We start from the raw sequence: 23,766 nt of genomic DNA on the forward strand, positions 1-23,766 counted from the left end.
ATAAACAAGCTGTTTGACAGCCAGAGACCATTCTGTGTTTAATATGAATGCTGCCGTTGCAGTGATCTGGGTGTTGGCAAGCAGAAGTCAACATTCCCATAGCTTGCAGCATTTAAAAGAATATACTTTGCACATAGTGGACATTGGTTATATGTTCAGTAACAAGCATGTATTGGACTGTGTTACATGTGAGTAATAAAAAACATAAGGACTACTTTCAGTTACAGTATGTGTTTTTAATTCAAGTTTTTCCGATTATAAAAGATGTGATGTTCAGCAAACATATTATACAGAGGTTCAGCTCCATGAAGTTACTCTACTTTTTTGTGATGCAAGTTGGTCTAATCAACTTCTAATCCATTTGTCTGACTTTTTCCCAGTAGATCTCAGAAAAGTAATTAATAAGACTGAGCATCCTAATACAGAACAATTACAAATTCAGAAAAAAAATGAGAATTTACTCTATTACTAGATTAAGAACCCTGGGGAATTATTCTAAAGCTATTACTCAACACAGCAAAAGGCTAAAATATATTAAAGAAGTATAAAAATAATAAAAAAGTGATTCATAATTAAATTTTAAAAGCCATTTAGCAAATAAATTTTATTATGTAACACAATGAGCTTAGGTCATGGTATACAAAAAAAAGTTAAAACAGTGCTCTAAGGGCACATTTAAAATCTGGCTCAACAATAAACTGTACAAAGATGCAATAAAAACAGTTAGCATGGGTCAAGAAGCAAGGGTAATCCAAGGCTCCAATTTTACATTTTTAATGCTCTTCTTCTTTTTAAATGTAAATACAGCAAAGGATGCTCCCAAAGCATACAGCTGAGATTTCTGAACATCACCAGCACATCTTCAGACCTCTTTAATGCAAAACACAAAAGGCTAATATGCTTGCACTGCTATGTATAATTCATGAGTGTTAATGTAAACACATACTGATTTCTGTAGCAATGACTTCTTAACTAGACAATTTAGAAAAACACAGTGAACAATGTAATTAGTTCGGAAGCACCGCTTAAATTAGAGCATGTGCCCATGTACTGAGCTAATTCCACCTTAATTATTATGGTTTTCTGGACTACACTGATAAATCTTGGGGTAAGTTAAGTATCTAGAATTACTGGGTTCATCAAAAGACAGAATGGGAGCAAGTCAAAGCAGATTGTAATTATACATTATTGAGTCACATTTATCTCTCATACACATTTGATTCTTTACTAGATTCCCCTTCAGGCTTAGTTCTCATCCAGTGATGCAGTAGGTGCTTGTGTATGCAACGTTACACAGCACGGCTTATATATTTATTTTGCTTAGACAATGAATTAAATATGCCTGACGGCTAAATGTGATGTCATTATTCTTTAGAGGGCAGGTTTCATTACTTTAATAATATGCTGCAGGGTATAATTATGGTTGCAAAATATATCTCAAATGCAAAATTGCTTCATATAGAAAAAGCAGTGCTATGTGTAATCATATGATACATTTTGCCTAACGCAACTACTATATTTTATTGCTCTGTCTATCACTTGCTCCCTATAATTTTGTAACAGAATACCTCTTTTTAACATTATTAGCTAGTCTTATTATTAGGCTTATTATCCTTCAGTTAAAATGTTGTATTGCTGTACTAAATAATATAGATGATGTAACAAATCCACCTTCTATACCTCATACCTTCTGCACTTAAATTGCATAAGCTTTACGCAAGTCAGATTAGGACTATAATTTACAAACAGCTGCTACAGTCAGGGAAGGCTTTCCAGAATGTAAAGAGGAAGGGAGAGATTTGGGTGCTTATGCTGAGGTCTGTCCATTGGGCATAATTTTCCACACGTATACTTAGCAGACAAACTAAACAGACTTTCCATTGTGTTGAGACACTGGCTATAGCATTTGAAGCAGCAGACATAGACACACAAAGCAAATGTTCCATCCTTGCAAACCTGTATTATAATTTCTTCAACTAGAAAAGGCAGATTTGTGCAAACAGGTTGGACGACAAGAAAATGACCTTTAGTTTCTAAGTTATGAACTGTTTATGAGACAAACCTGAATGTTTGTTGGAGCAAGTTAAGTCATGGCCTTAAGTTAAATGCAAAAAATGTATTATCATACCATTTGGCAAAAACATGGCCCCTTCTGATTACCACATTAACAGCAACCCCCTAAGCACACAACCTTGTGGTAAGAGACCTGGCTGAAATCACTATCACTCTACTCTGTATCACACAGATTGCTCAGAGGTGATCTGTGTCTCACCTACAAGGCTATCTCAGACCCTGCTCTACTAGAGATGTTCCATATCCGTAAATCTAACTTCTCACATAGTACCCGATCGAAAGGCTTACATCTAATATGTAACATTAACAAAACCTGCTGGAGGTACAGGTTTGTCTCCCAGAGGCTGCCCTGTCTCTGGAATAGACTCCCCATGCCTGTCAAACAAAGTGTGTCTCTGACCCTCTTCAAGTGCAACGTTGATTAATGGATGGGAAACCTCAGATTTATCCCAGGGGTTCCACCTGTGTCCCTCATTGACAGGGGTAACAGATGCTGATTGGGGTTTCTTTTGGGATAAACTCTTGGCTAGGTCCCCAAATCTATTAGCCTAGTAATCTCCTATGATCCTATGGATATACTGCACATCCTTACATAGATTGTCTGCCTTTCTGTCTACATGCATACCTGTCTGTGTGTCAGTCTACCTATCTAGGTAACTACCTCTTAAACCTAGTAGTCTTATTTATCATTCTGTCTGTCTGTCCCTATAACACCATTAGGTTAATACTTTTTTCATATCCAGAAACAAGATGAGAAGGGTAAAAATGAACTTCAAAGGAGCAGTGGCAGTAAGGCAGTATATACATAAACATAAAAAGAAATGTATATTGATAATATGCATTTATAGTACAATGATTCAGACTGTTTCACAAGGCTTCATTTCTCCAAGTATTTTGGTTTTCTAATACCATGATGAGAATGGACTCCATTCCTATGTTGGGGTATGATTAAAATTCATGAAATGAGTATTGTTTCAATCTTTGATGTTAGCCAAAAGTGCTCTTTGCAGCACAGCAATATGCCCAGAACTGAACACATCTGCAATTCTGAACCCATCTGTAGGTGAGTTGTACGCACTGGTAACATATCAAAATGCGACTGTAATTTTTTTTTTTAGGAGACCCATTACTCCTAATAGTATTGGAAGTGTCTTGATATCTTTTTTCACATTGCTCACATTTCTGCCTGAAAATCCTAGTATTTTATGTGTGTCTCTCGCTGCACATAACACACTATAATCACTGGGAATAGGAATTTCAATGATCAATGCTACCTTTGCATTTTTTTCATGGACTGCTATATCTAGTTTTCAAGCATCTGTTTTCTGAACAGTTGGTAATGGATGATCCCATGTGATATAACCTTCATCATTTCCTATAATGCTTTGTGGCTCATGTTTCCAATGCTTCTCAGCTACTTCAAAATCGCAATGTTTGTACAATTCCCACTGCAACAGCCTCTGCACATTATTATGCATTTCAATATACAGGTTCACTGCCATTAGTGTATCACACCCAGCAATAAGATGTGCGAATGCTTCCAGATATGTTTTACAGAATCTGCATTTATCTCTTTTTCCCACATGTTCAATGCACTTTGTAAACCAATGTGTTTGTAGTCCACTATCCTGGGATGCTAATGCTAACCTTTCATATTTTGGTTTAACTTCACCTCTGTTTAACCATTCCTGCATCAACATGAGCTTGATCCAGGATTTTTCCGTACTTAATACAATATGTATGCCTTTTCCACATTGCTTGCATTCTCTGTATCTTTCTTCCACATTACCCTCATTTCTGCCTGCAGATCCTGGTATTTTATGACTTTGTGTCTCTCTCTCTCTCTATACATAAAACACTGTAATCACTGGGTGTAGCAATTTGAATTATTAATGCTACTTTTGTCTTCTTTTCGTGGACTACTGTATCTGTTTTTCTAGCGTCTGTTTACTGAACTGCTGGTAATGGGAGCTCTCATCCTTCTTTATAATTCTTTCTGCTCAAGTTCCCAATGCAGCTACTTCAATATTACAATATTTGCACAGTTCCCAGTGCAGCAATCTTGACATATTATTTTGTCTTCCAGTATACAGGTCCTCCGGTATTAGTGCATCACAACCAGCAACAAGATGTGTTCTGTTTCCAGCTCTGTTTTACAGAACCTGGATGTGTCTGTTTCTTCCATTTGTTCAATAGACTTTGTAAACCAACATGTTCGTAGTCCACCTTCCTGGGATGCTAATACTAACCTTTCATCTTTTGGTTTAAAGTCACCTCTCCTTAACCATTCCTGCATCAAATCCTGGCCAACATGCTCAACATGAGGTTGCTCCAGGGGTTTTCTCTACTTCCTACAATATTTATACACATTCATTTGCTGCCTGATTTTGACTACTTCTGTTTTGATTTCCATTCCCACTTGACACCAATATGCTTCTGCTAAACTAAACAAGGAAGTTATCTGACACTTCTTCTCCTCATGTAAACTTTCACTCTGTTTGGATCTGCTGAGGTCAGCAGATAATGTATGCAGTCCCGTGATTGCAGATCTATACATGTAATCAATTTCAAGAAGGCACAGACCTCCTTCAGAACAAGGGATTAATAAACTTGGTATGCTCTGATTTTCGTATATCATTTGATAAGCATGAAGCATTTTCCGTGTTTTTCTGTCCAGTTGATCCAATACCTTTTGCATCCAGTCAATCACCCCAAAATTGTAAGTTAGAATATGAAGACCAAATTAATTTATAGTTTGGAGTTTTCTCCTCGATGTCAGGGCTGTTTCCAATGCTCATTTTAGTCTTCTGAAGTATCCCTTGCTGAGTTTTCTTCACAGTTGTTCATTTTTTATTGCCAGTCCTTCATCAATTCCCAAATATTTTTACACACTCCTTCCTGCTCTAGATCCATTATATCATATTCCTGCACCAGAATGACATTTTCTTGACACTGCAGCTTTCTTGTTTTAAATCTTGCTTTAGCACATTTATCACAACCAAATGACATTATTATATCATCTAAGAAAGTTTTAACTACTTGCAGTTGTACTATCAACTCCTCATCTGATGAACTGTACATTTATAGGCCATCCACAAAAAAACGATAAGAAGTCTTTACACTTGAATGTTTTCTGGGAGCCATGTTATAACCATGACCTAATCTGTTAACTAGACATTTTAATGGGTTAAAGGCAACATAAAGCAGCAGCTATGACAAGGGATCACCCTGGACTATCCCTCTTTGAATTTTTATCCCTGGGATACTAATTTGTCCTTTATGACTTCATTGCAAAAGAGTTTGTCACTGCTAATATAAGTGATCAATGTAGAATGTATCGTATACATCTGTAAGCACTACTTTATCCAGGGATGTGGGATGCTATCAAATGCTGCTTTCTAATCTATCCAAGACATTCTTCCACTTTTTACAATTATCCATTATGACTTTATGTAGCAACAAATAATATTTTGTGCCATATGACTTTCTTTTGTTCTGTTATCATAACTGAGTTTGCTTCTAAATGACTATACACTCTGTTGACATACATTCCAGTGTATACTTCTCATATGAAAGCAAGTTATTGGTCTATAGTTTTTTAGTATGGCTTGTTGGTTGACTCTTAAGAAGGAGTATCATATTTCCTTTTCTTAGCCAGGTTGTTGTCTGTTTGGGATGCCCATAAAAGTAGTTCTTACTGAAGGCTAATTCTTCATGTGAAGATGTTAATACTTTTATCCATAAGTTAGGTACTGCATCGGATTCACTTCATAACACTGAAAACTCAAAACACTGAAAATGAAAAAACTTCATAATATAGAAGACCATGTGGGGGGCTGCACCCCCACACCCCCTTCTACTTGACCCCCTTTTTACACTTGGTGGAAAGTGCTATGATTTATGTTGTTTAAACAAAGTATATGTATGATATGTGTTTTCAGTGTTTTGAGGTTTCAAGATTTTGAAGTTTCAGTGTTTTGATTTCAGTGTTTTGAGTTTCAGTGTTTTGTGCTTTCAGTGTTATGAAGTGAATCCCCTGCATCTGGGCCTGGAGGTTCCCATTTAGAAGCGTTTCTTAATTTTATTTCAATTTCTGTGTCTGTTTCTTTATCCCATTTCATATTGTGTATGTTTGAAATTATTACAATATCTTTCACCTCTGTCCAGGCAGCATTTTTTATGTTCAACAGAGTCTTCATGAATATTTCTCCAACATGTTTCCATTTCTTTTTTTTGGTGGTGGTTCTATTTCTTTTGCTTTGTTTACCATTTTGCTGTAAAACATTTTTTTTACATTTCTCTGCATATCTTCTATGTTTTTATGATATCTTTAGTTTATTTGCAATAGTGTGTAATAGATCCTGGTCTGTTCTGATACTGCGCATTGTTTTTGTCATGCCAATCTTTCTAAGTATTTTTGTTGATCTGCAGTCCCTGCTATACTCTTCTAGCAGTGACACTACTTCTCTTAATTGCATTATAGTTTTTTCTGTTTGCTGCGTCCATGATGACATTTTATTTCTTCCCCTACTTTCCCTTATCATACAGCATTTTTGTCATATGTTATCTATTTAGTTGCACTGTGATATGTCCTATTTAATTCTGTTATATCACAAGGATTTCTGTTAAAAGTCTAGCTAATTGTGTTCATCTGTTTTATTCTAATATTCCGGGTCTTATTTACTTTCTATAACCAATTTCTTTCATCGATTTTAATATGCATAAACATCTCTATTAAATCAAGCAACTCTTTTCATAGATCATTTTCTTCTAAACTGAAGGTACATTATTTGCTCTCTGTTTTCCGTGGGTATTCTATAGAAATTTACAGAAACATGTTCCTCTCTTTAGCTGCATCCTGCATCATCTGTTACTCTTTCAAATGGGAACTCATTGGCCTATCACTCCACAACACTGATGCATCAGAGTTGCAACTGTTTCCTGCTCCTTTCCTTGCTGTGCTGCTCCAACTGAACTTTTGTACTGGATTCCTACTGAAGGCTCCAGGGCATCTTTATGTGCTAAGTGATCAGATGCTTCCCATTTCACCTTTTTCACCTAATTTGGGGACTCAGTATTCCATCATGCTGGTACATGAGAGTCATGGCTTAGTGGTAGGTCATACAGACTAGTGTTACCAAGGTCCTGGGTTCGAGACTGGCAGTGGGAATTTATTTTGGGCAGATCATGCCTTTTGAACTTGGTCAACTTCTTCGAAATAGTCACCAAGGCCATTGATGAGGGAAAGGCAGTCCATACAACCTACCTTGACCTTGCAAAAGCTTTCGACACAATACCCCACTTGGGTATTATAGAGAAACTTACCAGCTTCAATGTAAACCCATATGTCACAAGATGGGTTGCAAACTGGCTAAAGGACAGAACCCACAGGGTTAGAGTAGCTGGCGCCATGTCAGACTCCAAGCCAGTCACAAGTGGTGTCCCACAGGGCTCAGTCCTTGGCCCCCTGTTGTTCGGCATCTACTTCTCAGAAGTACAGGCAAACATAGGAGGACTATGGCTGACAAAGTTTGCAGATGACTGCAAACTGGGCGCCATAGTGAAAAGTACATCGGACACAGATATCCTTCAGAGGGGTCTCACGGAAACTGATAGCTGGTGCCAGAGCCATGGCCTGAAGTTAAATGCTAAAAAATGTATAGTCATACCCTTTGGGAAAAACAAGGTAACCCCAAGCTACCATATAGGTGGCAATCCACTAAGCACAGAAGAGGTTATCAGGGACCTGGGGACCCAGGTTGACAGTGGCCTTTCTTTTGACACTCACATTGCTAAAGTGGTTAGAAAGACCTTCTACATTGCCCACCTGATCATGAAGGGATTCACATCCAGATCAAGTGAGGTCATTGTTCCCCTGTACTCTTCACTTATCAGACCAATGATTGAATACAATGCCCCATTCGGGATGTATCTCACCCGACACCTGCAGCAATTGGAGAGACCCCAAATGTTCCTCACCAAAAGGATAAAGGGACTCCAAAATCTGTCATATGCTGCCAGACTGAAGAAACTCCAGCTCTATTCAGTCGCATACCGTCTGCTCAGAGGTGACCTGTGCCTGACATACAAGGCCATGTCCAACCCGGAATTAATGGACATGCTCCACCTCAAAAAATCCAAATCTACCAGATCCACTAGAGCAAGTGACTTAAACCTTAGCACGGATATAAATAGGACATGCTGGAGGGATAGATTTGTCACCCAGAGACTCCCTATGCTGTGGAATAAAATCCCGGTCCATGTGAGGCAGAGCACCTCGCTGGCTCTGTTCAAGAGAAATCTTGACCAGTGGATGGGAGATTGTAGGTTTACCCTGGGAATCATCTCTGTGTCACTGCTGGACAGAGGCACAACAAACTAATGGGCACAGTATTTTTTAACAAAAGGGGTAGCGTAAGCCACAAAACTTTGGGCTAGGCTTATAAATGCCTTAGGGCAGATAGCCTAGTATAAACCTATGAACCTATGAACCTATTACCTGAACTGGATGTTCTCATCCTGATATCCTGATATAATTCAGGCTATTCCATGCACTTTTTAATTTCTCCATGTCTGTTGGGTTTCTAATGCTATCATACTTCTGAACCTCTTAGCACAAAAAGTCTGGACAAAACATAAAATAATGGGGGGTTCAAGAGCTCAAAAACAGGGACAGATTTTAAATATTGCTCTCATAAACTTAGAAAGTTTCCAGAGTAGCAGGATTTGTGTGCATTGTTTTGAAAGATATGAAGTCTGAAACACAAATGTGTCAAAAATATGAGGCAAAAATCTAGACATTCTGTGAAAATCTGTACAGTTGAGAGCTAGTAATACCTTGGTGGGAACTGAGCCCTTTCTTAAATCAAAGTATGATTGAAGTTGATGAAATTAGTATTGTTTCAGTCTCTGATGTTAGCCAGAAGTGCTCTTTGCAGCACCCACAATGTGCCCACTATTGACTCTTTCTGCAATTCATATGGAGTTACAGGTATTGGTAACATATCTAAGTAAGATTGTAAGTTCTTTTTTATGCCCCTTGACAGGGGCACAGGAAAATAATTTTCTTGGGTGGCGAAAGTCAGCGTACCTTTTTGGCTAGGCTTGTATAGGCCCTAGGGCCAATAGCCTAGTACCTACCTGTGAACCTATGAACCTATAAGACCCATTGCTCCTACTACTATTGGAACTGAGGTGGTATCCTTCTTCCACATTGTCCTCATTTCTGCCTGAAAATATTGATATTTTATGAGTTTGTGTCTCTCTGTATGTAAGATACTGTAGTCACTGGGTGGTAGCAATTTCCATGATCTGTGCTACTTTTATCTTCTTTTCATGGACTACTATATCTGTTTTACTCGCTTCTATTTTTTAACTGTTGAAAATGGGTGATCCCATGTGACATAAAATTCATCATTTTCTATAAACCTCTGTGGCTCATTTTTCCAATGCTTTTCAGTTACTTTACTTCAGTTTTATAATGTTTGAACAATCCCCCACGAACAGTTTTGCCACTTTATTATGCCTTTCAGTATACAGTCCTTCTGCCATTAGTGTATCACACCCAGCAACAAGATGGGTGATTGTTTCCAATTCTGTTTTACAAAACCTGCATTTGTCTGTTTCCCCCATATGTTCAATTGTAAACCAACATGTACATAGTCCACTGTCTTGGGAGGCCTTCATTAACCTTTCAGCTTTTAATTTAAACTTACCTTTCCTTAACCTTTCCTATGTTCGATCCTGATCAACATGCGGTTGTTTCAAGAGTTTTTTATACTTGCAACTATATTTATTCATTTTCCACATTTCTAACCTTCTCATCTGATTTGTAACCTTATATTCTTTTTTTTTTTTTGCTTTTTGGCACATTCTGCCTGATTTTTATCTACTTCTGGTTTGATTTCCATTTTCACTTGACACTGATATGCTTCTGCCAAACTAAGCAGGAAAGTCATCTTAGACTTATTCTCCTTATGTTTTAAAACTTTCATTACATTTTGGTTTTGTGAGGTCAGCAGATATGTATGCAGTCTTTTGATTGCAGATCATTACATGCAATTAATTTTGAGGAGGCCCTTATCTCCTTCAGAATAGGCAATATGTAGTCTTGGTATGCACTGATTTTTATAAATCATTTGACAAGATGATGCATCTTTCTTGCTTTTCAGTCCAACTGATCCAACACCTTTTGGGGCGAGCTATTCACTCCAAAACTTTAAGTATGGACAGGATGAGAAAATTATTTTATAGCTTGGACTTCGTTCCTAGATGTCAGTGCTGTTTTCAGGGTCTATATTAGAACATCGAAGTTTCAAAACTTCGAATGTTCTAATATCGACCCCTATTCACTACAAAAATGTAGCGTAGAATATAATTTGCACCTTGGAAGTGCAACAGCTAAATGGATTTTTTAAACCGCTGGTCTGACGTAACTGTGTAGATTTTTGTAGTTAATGGAGTATATTAACAACACTTTGTATAAACAACATGTTAGGTGTCTAGAAACAGTGTAAAATAATTTTAACAAGTTTAAGTATAAATTTTAAGTAAATTTTTAATCAATATTTAATATTATATTTGGTAACTAATCTTATGGTAAAATGTTTTGTTTGGTGGATGGGGATGGTGGGGTTGCTTGCTTAATACTATAATAATAGTTTATATAATTTTCAAGTTGGAAAATGCTGTTTTAACATTATCTAATTATTGACTTTTAATTGCTTCTATGTAGAAGCAGTTAATTAGTTTAATAGAAAGGTACAGGGTGAATGCTTAATGCTACAAACTTTTTGCTTTCTTTGTTGGAAGAAGTCTAGCTATGTAGCTAGATGCAAAGCACTTTATTTTACTGTTTTATTTTTGGTTTCGCATTAAAGAGTTTTTTGATTTTGTTCCTAAGTGTTCGTTGCCCCTGTTTCCAGCAGTGTCTTTTACCTAGTTTGACTTGTCATTGTTTTTGAGAGTTGAGTTCATCAAGTAACCACATTGTACTAATGGTTTAGAAAAAGGAAAGATTATTAGTTAGCTAGTTTAAAATATATGAGTTCTTTATTGCACATGATAAATAACTGCACTCTGTACTCTTATGATTCATAGTTATTATACTAGGCTCTTGCTGGTTTAGTGAAAGTGATACTAGCACATTATGCTAAAAAGTCTTTGGCATGAGTCTCAAATGAGAGCTAGAAATATCCTTTCACTTCAGTGATTCTAGCAGTATCTAAGCAGAGGGATTTATCTGTATTTTTGTGTGCCTGTGTTTGCAATTTCACCTTAATCACCATGTTGAGGATTTTCTAGCTGAAAGGATAAGGCTCTTAAGGAAAAATGCGATGCCTACCTGTCCAGGGCCTCTTGAAGTCTTAGAAGTAATGACACCAGCAGGGTATGTTGGAGGTCTTTTGTTTGAGTCTCAAATGAGAACTAGTATTATCTTTTCACTTCTTAGGTTCTAACAGTGCCAAAGCAGGGGCCTTTCTCTGTATAAGTGTGCATGGGTTTGTAATATTATCTACCACTAAATTATTTCTGCTCACAGAAAGTAGTTTATGCTCAGTTAACTTGAGGTTTCAGTTGTCTTGATGCTGCATAGTTAAATATGTCCTGGATACAATTCTGAACAAGATGTTTACATGTCAGCCACATTAGTCATCTTTCTTTCTTACTTATCTGCATTTGTTTTTTCCATGTGCACTCCACTCCAAGGACTGCATTTGTCAACAACAGACTGACCCAACATACAAACAGGAAAGACAGGTGTAAAACATAAACATGCACAATGTTTAGCTGTATTAAAATTATTATTATTCTATAGCATAATTTGACTTAAAATTTGATATGCTGTTTTGGAGAGGAAGGAAATTGAAATATAACAGGCCTGAAAGTGCAATAATAAATAAGCCTTGGTTAACATACAATCCAATGTAGTAATGTGGTTTCAGATTAGATAAAAAGAAGTGGCATTTTACAGTTTGACATCTATTGAAAGAAAGAAACAAAGAATGAAAGAAAAAAAGAAAGATATATACTATAGAGTCCATAGGTCATGACCCCCATGCAAAAATATGTAGGCAGATTGCCATGTTTTCCATTATAAACTCAGTTATTCATGAAATATGTAACAGCACGAGTAATTTAGTGGTGTGAGTTGCAATTATGTATAAACTGAAACCAAATATGCAGATAGTACAGTGTTAGATAAAATAGTGACCATATAAATATTGTAGATTGATAACTGCTCATGTTGTTTACTGATCACTTTCTCAGTGTATGTACTGTGAATATTTTATGCAAACACCTCAACATTCATTAAAAAAACAATTTTATTAAAGGTTCTGATAAAACACAGGCAAAAAATATGACTTTAATGGTTTGAAGAAAAATAAGATAATAACCATAGCAAAATAAAAAAGCATATATTTCTTATGTTGACTACAGCATTTATGTATTCAGTCCCATGATTGCAGATCTAAATCCTAAGCAAGTTAACTATAGATAATGGATATAGTTATGTCCCTTAATGCTAATAATGTATAATAGATATATAACATTTGTTTTCAACTTAAATTATCAAACAGTAGTTTCCCTGTATTTTTTGATAATTTGAATAAGAACTTACAATGTATAGGTTTGTTTATAGTTCTCAGATTGATTGCATCATTTTTCATAGTTATACAAAGTAGGTTCCACATTTAGGAAATTAGAGAAGGTAGATATAATTGGATTTTTTAATTTATTGTAATAATGTTTGTACCATGGCTGGTGAACATAAAAATGTATATTGATATTTTTAATAGGAGGAAGTGAAGAACTAACTAAAACAAAATGCTTTGTCAATGTAAAGCTATCTAACCAGAATGCCAGAGCAAACTTCTGAAATGTATTAATATCTCTTCTGTGCGGAGTCTGCATGTCCTCCCTGTGGTTGCGTGGGTTTCCTCCGGGTGCTCCGGTTTCCTCCCACATCCCAAAGACATGCTGTAGGTGGATTGGACACTCCAAATTGGCCCTAGGTGTGAGTCTGTGCATGTGTGTGCCTTCTGAGGAAGGCTGGGCGCCAGGCTGGCAACTCGACACTGTAAAACCCCACTGCCAATCATGAGCGGACAGGTGATCCACTGTGGCGACCTCTAACCGGGAAAAGCTGAAAGAAGAAGAAGAAGAAGACAATGTAGAAATCATAAAACATATGTTGGTAATCATCTTTGGCTATTGCATTGCAGTTCTGTGAATAACTATCTTTTTTTAAAAATATAATTCCTATTTATGCAAAGTAATGTCTAATCTATGAATATGTTCTTATGTCTAGATCTTCAAAATACTGGATGCATTTGTATTAATTGATATTAATAGTAAAGGCTTAAATATTTCATTAATGTTAAGGTAATCCATTTGGTTTGAAAGTTTAAATAAGATTTTGGTATACTTGAGTTATATGTTAGCACTAATTTATACAAGTTAGAGAAAACTGAAAAAAGGACTTTGTTATATATTAATATTGATTTGATATAATTTCATAGTACTGGAAAACATTTCCCTCATCTGGCACAGTATGCAATTTACTAGTTATAAACTGTCAGATACTTTTAACTGTGAGCTTATCATTTAGATGTGAAACATCTTCTCATTTAATTCCATGTTTGGAAATATATACATATTTTTAATATAAGCAGGTGAGCGCATTCAAGCTGGTATAAGATATATATTAGTACTGAAGAAGGGTGGTAACCCGAAAGCTTTGCTATCATTTATAAAGGTGTTTTTTTCCAACAACTGTGGTCTTATTCATCATCTTCTTGCAGCAGTTCAGTGTTTCGTATAAGATATAGTGTACCATATGCAAGCATAAGATACAGTAAAGATACATTTTTGATGATTGGGTATCTATATATTAAAGTTATAAAACACTTCAATATTGTGTTTATATAATTTGTAGGATAAGGGATATAATTGTATGAAAATGATTTCATACCCATAGTGTTTTACTATTAACTAAATATATAGATTGATATTTTTTTTTAGTCTTACAACCGCATATTGTTATACATGTTTGTTTACATCTCATAACATAGAACTTAACAACCAATAAAAAATAACTCTTTGAATAGATGCTGAAACGCATTATTCTAAACCTGGAAACAAAATTCCTTCATTTTGCCATGGTGCAATATGATAACTAAAAGCCATAAGTTTTATTTCTCTACTAAAGTAATTTTATAAACATTTTATTTATTTAATTTAAATAATTCATATTTGTTATTAAATATGTAGCTTGAATTATATTGTTGCCAAAGGATCATTTTAATAAGATCCAGCCTATCCCCTTAGTAAATATAGGGTGGTATTCATTGTCTCAAGTTTTGCATTTGCATTGTGGTTATCTGCAAAGACCACTGCTATGTCTATACAAAGACACAGAAAGCACAAGTTATACCTGCTGACTACATAAATGCAAAGGCATTTAAGAATTGTGCCCACTTACAGAAAAAGCATAAAGTAACTGAAGTTTATTTTTAGTTTTATCTGAAAAAGTCATACGTTTGAGTAGAAGCTCGCGTTTTATTTAACTACTTTGTTTAACCTATGTTTATTGCATTAGTGGCAGCTTTTAATTTTGTCAAACAACTAGTCTGGTACACAAATAGCTGAATTGATTGTTTATTGTCTAGTTATTGTAGTATACTACATATTCTAATACCTGACTGCTATTTTTCCCCTGGTACCTATCCTATCTCAAGGAGATGTTGTTGTAGTTTATGGTATGGCAACGAATGCTAAAATTTTGAGCTAGACAGAGTTTTCATGTGTGTTATAGGTAGCCACTAAGTTATAACTGTGCTAGTTCTGTCTTAGTAGGTTAATATTTTATTTTTCCAACCAGTTTTGCACTGAATTTGTACTATTACAATGCTAGCTGACTGAATGCAAAACTATTGAATTTGGACTAAGTGTTGTAATTAGAACCAGGTATACTTGTTCTGCTGAAATGTTCTGCTGTTGTTAATGTTTGAAGCTATGCACTATACTCAGCCTGTTTTATGTAGTTACTATATATTGAATGCTGTAGCAGTAGGTACAGGTTGACCATTAACTTGTAACAGTGAACTGTTTTTTGCAGAATACTAGTTTGCGACCTCCTTCATACTTCAACTTTTCTCCTTTTCGGCGTTAACCTAGTTATGTTTCTGCATCTAACCTTTCCTTCTTCTGTTGTCCAATCTTGAACTAATTCCTCTCCTGTCTTTTTCTCCACTGTCATGCTTCTAATTCTGTAAAATATCTCATACTCTTTTCAACTCCATCTCTTTTATTCCTTTATAAATTCATCTGCCTTGTCCTGTCAAATGCAACTTCTCAGCCAGTCATCCTTGCTGTATAGCCAACTCCTTTTTTTCTCTTTATCTTACAGCTACCTATACAGAAGTCATTGCATGCCCACCTTTATTGATAAGATTTGTGCTGGAATATTACCTATACAGAACAGGAGTGATCTGAGCAGAGTGTCCTTTATTGACTGAAAGTAAATAGTATGTCGTCTGATAAAAAGCCACTGTTTTGTTGAAAGTACTGTTCCAATTCTTTCTAACTTAAACCTAAATGCAGAGGTTATGGTATGCACACTACTTTCTCTGGTCCACTCCCTACCAACCAGATTTTTAATCCACTCCCAGCCCACTGTCCTATTATAATTTATCCTTCACTATTAAGCTGTTTTATAATTGTGACTGAGGATTTTACTAGTCATTCAAAGACTATATGTCCCTCTGTAAGTATTCTATACTTTACCTTGGTCCTCTACTTAGATACTTTAATTTTTACATACATTTTTATACACTCTTTCTGTCAACTTTACATGTGCTCACACCCTATAGCCAAACACCTGGGTTTCCTGATATTTTTCTTCAAAGCTATCTGCTTCCCATGGCTCAGCTCGCTCAGTTCACCCTCACTATGCTCAGACTCACTCCCCTCCCTTACCCTACCCCATTACCACACACCCCAGCATCTGCTCCTCATTAAAATGAATACAGGGCATAAGTATAATGTCCTATGCAGACCACCTCAAGGCCCTATCCCAACATTAGGTCTCCTACAGGCTTTTGAGGCCAGATCTATGCCTGGAATACAGGACATTGTCAGACCCTTCTCTGATGAAACTCCTGTGTATCCACAGAAGAAACAACACCAGAATAACCCATTCTAAAGACTTAAACTTTGCCTGTGATATAAATAGGACCTGCTGGAGAAACAGGTATGGATCCCAGAAACTACCCTGTCTATGGAACAGTTTCCCCATCCATGTTAAGCAGAGTTCCTCCCTAACCCAATTCAAATGCAACTTCGAAAATTAAATGGGGAACAGGAAATTCATCCCTGGTCTAATGGACACAGGCAACTTGGAAATGTTTCCTATCTCAGGTGGCTGCTTGTAAATGTTTTGTCTCCCAAACCCCTGCTCATACTTATCAAATTTGGGATGCATGACTAGGCTTAAAAAGGCCCTTGTGGTCATTAGCCTAGTAAACACCTATTAACCCATGAACCTATAAGGAACTACGCAACCTCACTAAAAACAACTTAACATAGATAAAAACAACTTTTATCAGAAAACCCAATCCACTCAAAATAAGAATTCCCAAAAATGTTGGCATAGTGTCAAGCAGATCCTGCACCCTGGAGACCCCTCTGCTCCCAACCCCTGGCCTAATAATTCCCCTCAAGTGACTGTGTCCATCTTTAACTGCTACTTCATCGACCCAATTAGTAAACTCATCCGAACCTCTAACTCCACTGGTCCCTGTAATACTCTCATTCCTCTGCAGTGACTCTTTCTCACTAAAATCAATTCCTACAAACTACATTACAAATCTTCTCAAACTAAAACCTTGCTCTGCATCAGCAGACAACCTACCTCCACTGTACCTTAAGGCTGCAGCTCACTCTATTGCTTATCCCATTTCCATTCTCATCAACCACTCAATAAGTAAATCCACTGTTCCCCTCACTATAGAACCAGTTCTGTACTATACCCCTTCACAAAGGCAGACACTCTACTGACCTAGCCAATTACTTGCCTGTAGCAATACTGTCTCTTTTATCCAAAATCCTTGAGAAATGTGTACATAAACAAATCCTTGACTATTTTATCTACCAAAATCTACTCTCACCTACACAGCACGGTTTATGGATGCAACATGGTACCACAATAGCCCTCATTTCCTTCACAAAATCTATCTCCCAGGCCAGAGACAATAACAAACTGGTCTCTTGTCTCTTTCTTGATCTCTCCAAAGGTTTTGATACTTTCTCTCACTCTATTCGTCTTTCTAAACTCTCTCAGCTCAGTCTTTCTTCCCCAACTATTTCTTAGTTTCAAAGCAACCTTTCCAACAGATAGCAAGCTGTTAAATGGCTCTCCTTCCTGTCCCCCTTCCACCCCTTTAAGATGGGAGTCCCTCAAGGATCGATACATGGTCCCTTACTTTTCAATATTTGCATAAATCCCCTCTATACTTTCTGCCCACAATCATTCCTAATACAGTATGCAGATGATTCCACAGTCATCACCACCTCAGATGCCCTGCCTTCCCTATATATCATTCCACAAAAGTCTTTCAACCTTATTGAAACATGGGTTTTAAATAACCAACTCCTACTCAACCCGCAAAAGACTAAACTTCTACTTTTCCTGTGCTATTATATATTCTCTTACATATCATTCTATCTGCTTCTTCTTAGCCAAGCTCTCCTTGTATTTTTCTCCAATGTACTCCTTACCTAACCTCCACATTAACTTTATCTTCTTTTCTACTTATTTACCTAACTCTCCTGTACTCCTATTTCCCCTACCTTACCTCTCATCTAAACTTACATGCATGCTTAATCTCCAATTCTATGAGTTGTTTTCTCTCCCAATTAGCTCTCTACTAACAGGATTTTTTCCTTACACACTATTTAACAAAGCTGCTTAACTTTACTCCTTGAACCTCTGGTTGTACCAAATTCACTGTAAAACAGATGTGTGTAATATTGTGTTATTTCTGTAAAATCTGCATATAGTATTAATGTTTTCTACTACTGTACCTTACTAGTCATTGTGATCTGTGTATTAATGTGTTATTTCTGTTATGCCTGAATATAGTATTTATGCATTTTACTATTGTACCTACTAGATATTGTGATGTAATAACTTGTTTTATTCCCCGGGCCCCCGCTGAAAAAGGGCTTTTGCTCAGTCAGAATATCACGGTTAACAAATGTCAAATAAATAATAAATAAAATAAATAAATAATTTAAGTATGTGCAAAGAACTGCATGAAAGCCTTTGGTTCATAGGTTCATAGATAAGCACTGGGCTAGCTGTTGTGATCCATTTTAAACCTAGTCAATTTCCCTCCCTGAGAATTAATTTCTATAGCTCTTATCTATGCTGTAAACACCTTAACTTGATTTCCTAGATACTAGGGAAGCCATAACAAAGAGGGGAACACAGAAGAAAACATCAAGAGAGTTGTGCTTGAGAAGGTGGAAGAGGAGGGGTACTATGTTTTTCAGGGGACAGACCCAGCATTATATTTCAAATTTTTTGTATAACAGAGTAGTGTGGGTAGAAATAGGTAAGAGGTTATAGGAAAAATGAAATATGAATTGGGGGGGGGGTGAAGAGGATTTGAACCCAACAACTTTCTTTGATCCACAAGACCTCAAATAGTTCCCCTGTCTGATGGTGCTGCAGTGGAAGACCCCAGGGAAAATAGGGAAGAGGCTTGTAATGGAGCAATGTGGTAGCTGCTAACCAGGCCAGCAAGTCTTTTAACCAGTGAAGAGAATCTTGAACTGGCTGAAGGTGTCTGTACACTACCTCTTCCACCTATATACTTAAGTAAGTCCTGAAGCCCATTTAATGTGAGGCTTGCCAAGCTGTCATATTCTAAGGTACGTAAAGGACCATTGCCATCACCCCAACCTCATGAGGATGCCCTTGGATGGGCGGAGGATGAATGTTTCCAAACTGTGAGGCACATGACTGGGCTGCTCCTAAGGATTCTGGACCTGTAGTAAAGTGAGCAGAAATGGGACAGTAACAAAATACAGAAGGGCAAAGGAATGCATAATTAAAATAAAAAAAGACAAAGTAGAAATATTTATCACTGAATATTTTATTAAATCTTTTTTTTTATTTTATTAAATCTTCATTGAGCTAAAACAAAAGTATGAGAAGGGCATATGCATAAATGGGAACAATGAGTGGTGTTTTTCGCATTTCCTATCCAATGACACTAATGAGATATGCTGGTTTAACATAAGAAATGGTAATACTATTGACACTTCTGCCTGATATTGATTTGGCTGCAATACTGTACTGAAAACACTTTAGTTCTTCTATTTTCTCTGTGTAACACTTGCACTTTTATTAACAAAATCAGTTAAACACATTAAACAACATTTATTGCCTGACATTTCTTTTTTTTTAAATGGTAAGGCTTTTATTCAGACTTATCAGCACCGTACGTCAATCGGGCAAATTTCCCACATTGTTCACTGATGTTGTGCTCTATCTCCTCTTCAGCTATATACCGAACACATAACACACAGTTATTTATCTGTCTCTGACTTTTCTTTCCTTAATATTTATGACATCAACACTAGTACTACTCTACATGCCATTGCAGATACTGTTGCACTTGCTTACTATATCAGTGTATTTCCTTTAACATTTATTCATATCTGAAGTATAAAAACATATTGTCATACTATGCTGTTTCCTTTTATGCAAGTAGAAATAGTAGGAGTGCATTTTTGTATGCACAGTTTGAATGTTTTGGGGTGTGTTTAGAAAGTAACTATACGCAGTGTAGGTTCAACTTTCAACTATTATAGTTTGCATACCTATGTTTCAGATTTAAGTAAGACACTGAATTTTCTTTCTTTTTTTAAGATTTTTGTTATTAATTTAACATATTTAAAATGTATACACAGAAAGGAAGAACTTCAACATCACATACTGTTATACAATGTTAGGAATACATTGAATCATCAAGGTAACCTTATACTATTAACACATTAAGAGTCATTTAAAGGCTATCCCAACTGCTAAAAGTCTTAGTATGATTTATAAATCTTATTCTGAGCAGTTCTTTTTCATTTTTACATAGTATTGCTGTTAAAGTAAAAACAAGTCTTTGAATGTTGGAACTGAATTCTATTTCCAATTTTTTGTAATAACTTTTCTAACTGCTGCCAGGAGACTCCAAAACAATTTTTGTTGCTTGGCTTTTGCAGGAAGTAGAACATTCATGAGTATTATCGATCTAGTTAAAGAATGATTATCAGACAATATCCCTTTAAAACATGCTTATCTCTTGCCAATATGCAAGAAATTTTTCGCAATCCATAAACATGTATCCAATCAGCTTTTATACCTTTACAACATGTCCAATTGACTGATGACGTAATTTTACCAAACTTATAGATTGAGTTTTAGGGAGTAAAAACATTCTATGTATATAAATCCACATAAAAACTTTCCAATATAAACTTGAGGAAGTTTCATTAACTGAATAAAAGAAAAAACACACTGAACAACTGGAGAAATGGTCAGCATCCATTTTTACTGTGTTCCTAGTACTTTGGCATCAAGCCTTCCAGGGAAATTAATTAACTGAACTAAGTAAGACAGCTTTACTCTTACCATCTATTCAATCATTCTATCCAGTATTATCTAAAAAGTTCTAACAGTTTGCATTAAAATTATTATTATTTATAATTAACTTATATAACTTGGACAGGACTCCTTTTTAGGTTCATTTTCCTTTGATGATAACATTCATACATTTGTTTAATGGGGGGAATACTGTTCTGTTCCTCTTCACTCAAATTATCTACAAATTCATTTAATTTCTTACTGATAGGTAATACTAACTAGTTAACATATTCATCCAACTTGTAATCTTTCATTAAATATTTTGGTGACTTAGCTTTTCCTTTTCAAAGCATTCAGACCATAATACTAATCGATTCCTTTTTACCAAATTAATTTTAAACATTGTTCTGTTTCCTTAAATCTAGAGCTGTATGCAATGGGAAAGCACAAACATTCCAATTTTGATATTAATGGAGTTTTAAACCATATTTCTTAACTATTTAAAGAATTGATTTCATATATGCAGAGTCTAAAGATTGAAATAATTTTTTCTAAGTTAAATTTTGTTAACCAGATGAAAGGATATTTACATAGTTTTAATTTATCATAATTGATAAACTGATAAGAATTTAGTAAAAATCTGCTCAGGAATGGCTTTACGTTGACTAGTGCAAGTTGACTCTAGCAGGAGTATTAAAGAGTTAATTTTGCAGCAACAGAATAAGATTCTATATCTAGGAGGTTAATAATCTTATATGATTTCTATAAGCAGTTCTCAGATTTTTAAGATACTATAAGAATTAAGTTAATTTTTTTTTCCATTTTCTTTGAATTTTTTTTGTCAGGTATTAAAGCTATTGAACACAATATGTATATAATTGTGAGTAATATAATCATTTTAATAAGTACTAACCTATCCTTGAACGTAACAAATATTAATTCCATTTTTAATAAGAAGTAACGCTTCTTCAATTATTTTTTTTTTACAAAATTATAATTAGGTTCATAGGTGTGTACTAGGCTAATGGCCCTGCAGCATTTACAAGCTTAGCCTATAGGATTATCCTGACACTGTGCCATCTGACATTAGTTCCCAGTGCCTCTGTTAAGTTGAGCCACTGAAGTGATCCCTGCGGTGAATTTTCTATTTCCCATCCACTCATCAAGATTTCTTTTGAAGAGGCCCAGTGAGGTGCTCTGTTTGACATGTATGGGAAGTCTATTCCATAGCATAAGCAGTCTCTGGGTTATGAACCAGTCCCTCCAGCAGATTCTGTTGATTGTGGTAATGAGGGTGAGGTGTCTGGAGAATGTGGTGTGGAGGGATTGGGATTTCTTTAGATTTAGCATTTCTAACAGAGCTGGGTCAGACATGGCTTTGTAAGTCAAGCAGAGATCGCCTGTAAGTAAGTGATATGAGACAGAGAATAGCTGGAGTTTTTTGAGTCTGTCCATACAGGACAAGTGTTTAAGGCCTAGGATCATCTTTGTGAGGTACTTTTGTGGTCTCTCCAGTTGTTGCAGGTGTCTAGTGAGGTACATGCCAAATGGGCCATTGTACTCGATGACTGGTCTAATGAGGGAAGAGTATAGGGAAACAATGACTTCTTTCTTCCTGGATGCAAAACCCTTAGTAATGAGATGTGCCACATAGAAGGACTTTCTGACTACAATGACAATGTGGTGGTCAAAAGAGAGGTTGCTGTCAACCTGTGTTCCCAGCTCTCTTATAATGCCTTCTGTGTTCAGTGGACTAACATCAATGTGGTAATTCATGGGAACTGAGTTTTTCCCAAAGAGGATGATGGCACATTTTTTGGCATTGAGGTCAAGGCTATGGTTTTGACACCAGTCGTTGGTCTCAGTGAGGCCTTTCTGCAGGATGTGATCATCACTCGTGGAGTTAATAATAGCTCTCAACTTGCAATCATCTGTGAACTTTGTCAGCCAGAGTCCCTTCATGTTGGCCTAGATTTCAGAGAAGTAGATACCAAACAGGAGAGGACTCAGGACTGAATCCTGTGGGATTCCAGTCATGACAGGTAGGCAGTCTGACTTGGAGTCAGCTACTTTTACACTGTGAATTCTATCTGTGAGCCAGTTTGCAACCCACCTAGTGATATAGGGGTTGATGCCTAGCTTAGTGAGTTTTTCTATGATTCCTGAGTGGAGAATAGTATCAAAAGCCTTGGCCAGATCAAGGTAGGCTGTCAGAACCACCTTGCCTTTGTCCACAGCTCTGGTGACTGACTCAAAGAAGTTGACCAGGTTGAGAAGGCATTATCTACCCTTCACAAAACCAAACTGTGTGGGATCCAGAGTGTTGAGATTCCCTATATCCTTGTTTATTAGGTCCGTGATGATGCGTTCCATAGCTTTTCATATCAGACTTGTCTGGCTAATGGGAAGATAATTTCCAGGGTCTGTAGTCTCTCCTCCTTTGTGGAGAGGGTGACTGCAGCAGTGCGCCATTTGGTAGTTACAAAGCCTGAGTTGAGGCTGTGATTGAGTGGGGCACACAGGTGTAGTGCCAGTTCATTCTGTAGTTCATGTAGAACACAGCCAGCAAAATTGTCAGGTCCCATAGAAGCTGTTTTCTTGGCCTTGGACAGTGCTGTTTTAACCTGTGCAGCAGTAATACTGGGTGCTTGGCAATCTACTGGTATTGTGATTGGTCCTTTTGGGTCGGTAAAGTTGGCACTGAATCTGTCAGCTAGTATATTGGCAATATCTGTTGGCTCAGTATAGGAGTTACTATTGTGCAGTAGCTCAGAGCAAATCTGGGTATTGCTGTGGGTATTCTTTAGATAACTATAGAAGGCCTTGTGGTTGTCTTTACTATCTGCTGCAATTCTGTGTTCATAGCTAGCTTTAGAGAATTTGATGAGGGATCTCAACTTTTTTTTTAGGCTGATAAGGGAGTTTATCCAGTCTTGGGACTTTACCTTATTCTGCATCAGTTTCTTCCTTCTGTTGTTCAATTTGTTTATGGCAAGAGACCACCAGATTGGCTTCCCTTTTTTGGAGGAGAGTGTTTTGGTTCTATT

The sequence above is a fragment of the Protopterus annectens genome, chromosome 5.part1 (genome assembly GCF_019279795.1).
Source record: "Protopterus annectens isolate FY-2018-M chromosome 5.part1, PAN1.0, whole genome shotgun sequence".
Taxonomy (NCBI): Eukaryota; Metazoa; Chordata; order Ceratodontiformes; family Protopteridae; genus Protopterus; species Protopterus annectens.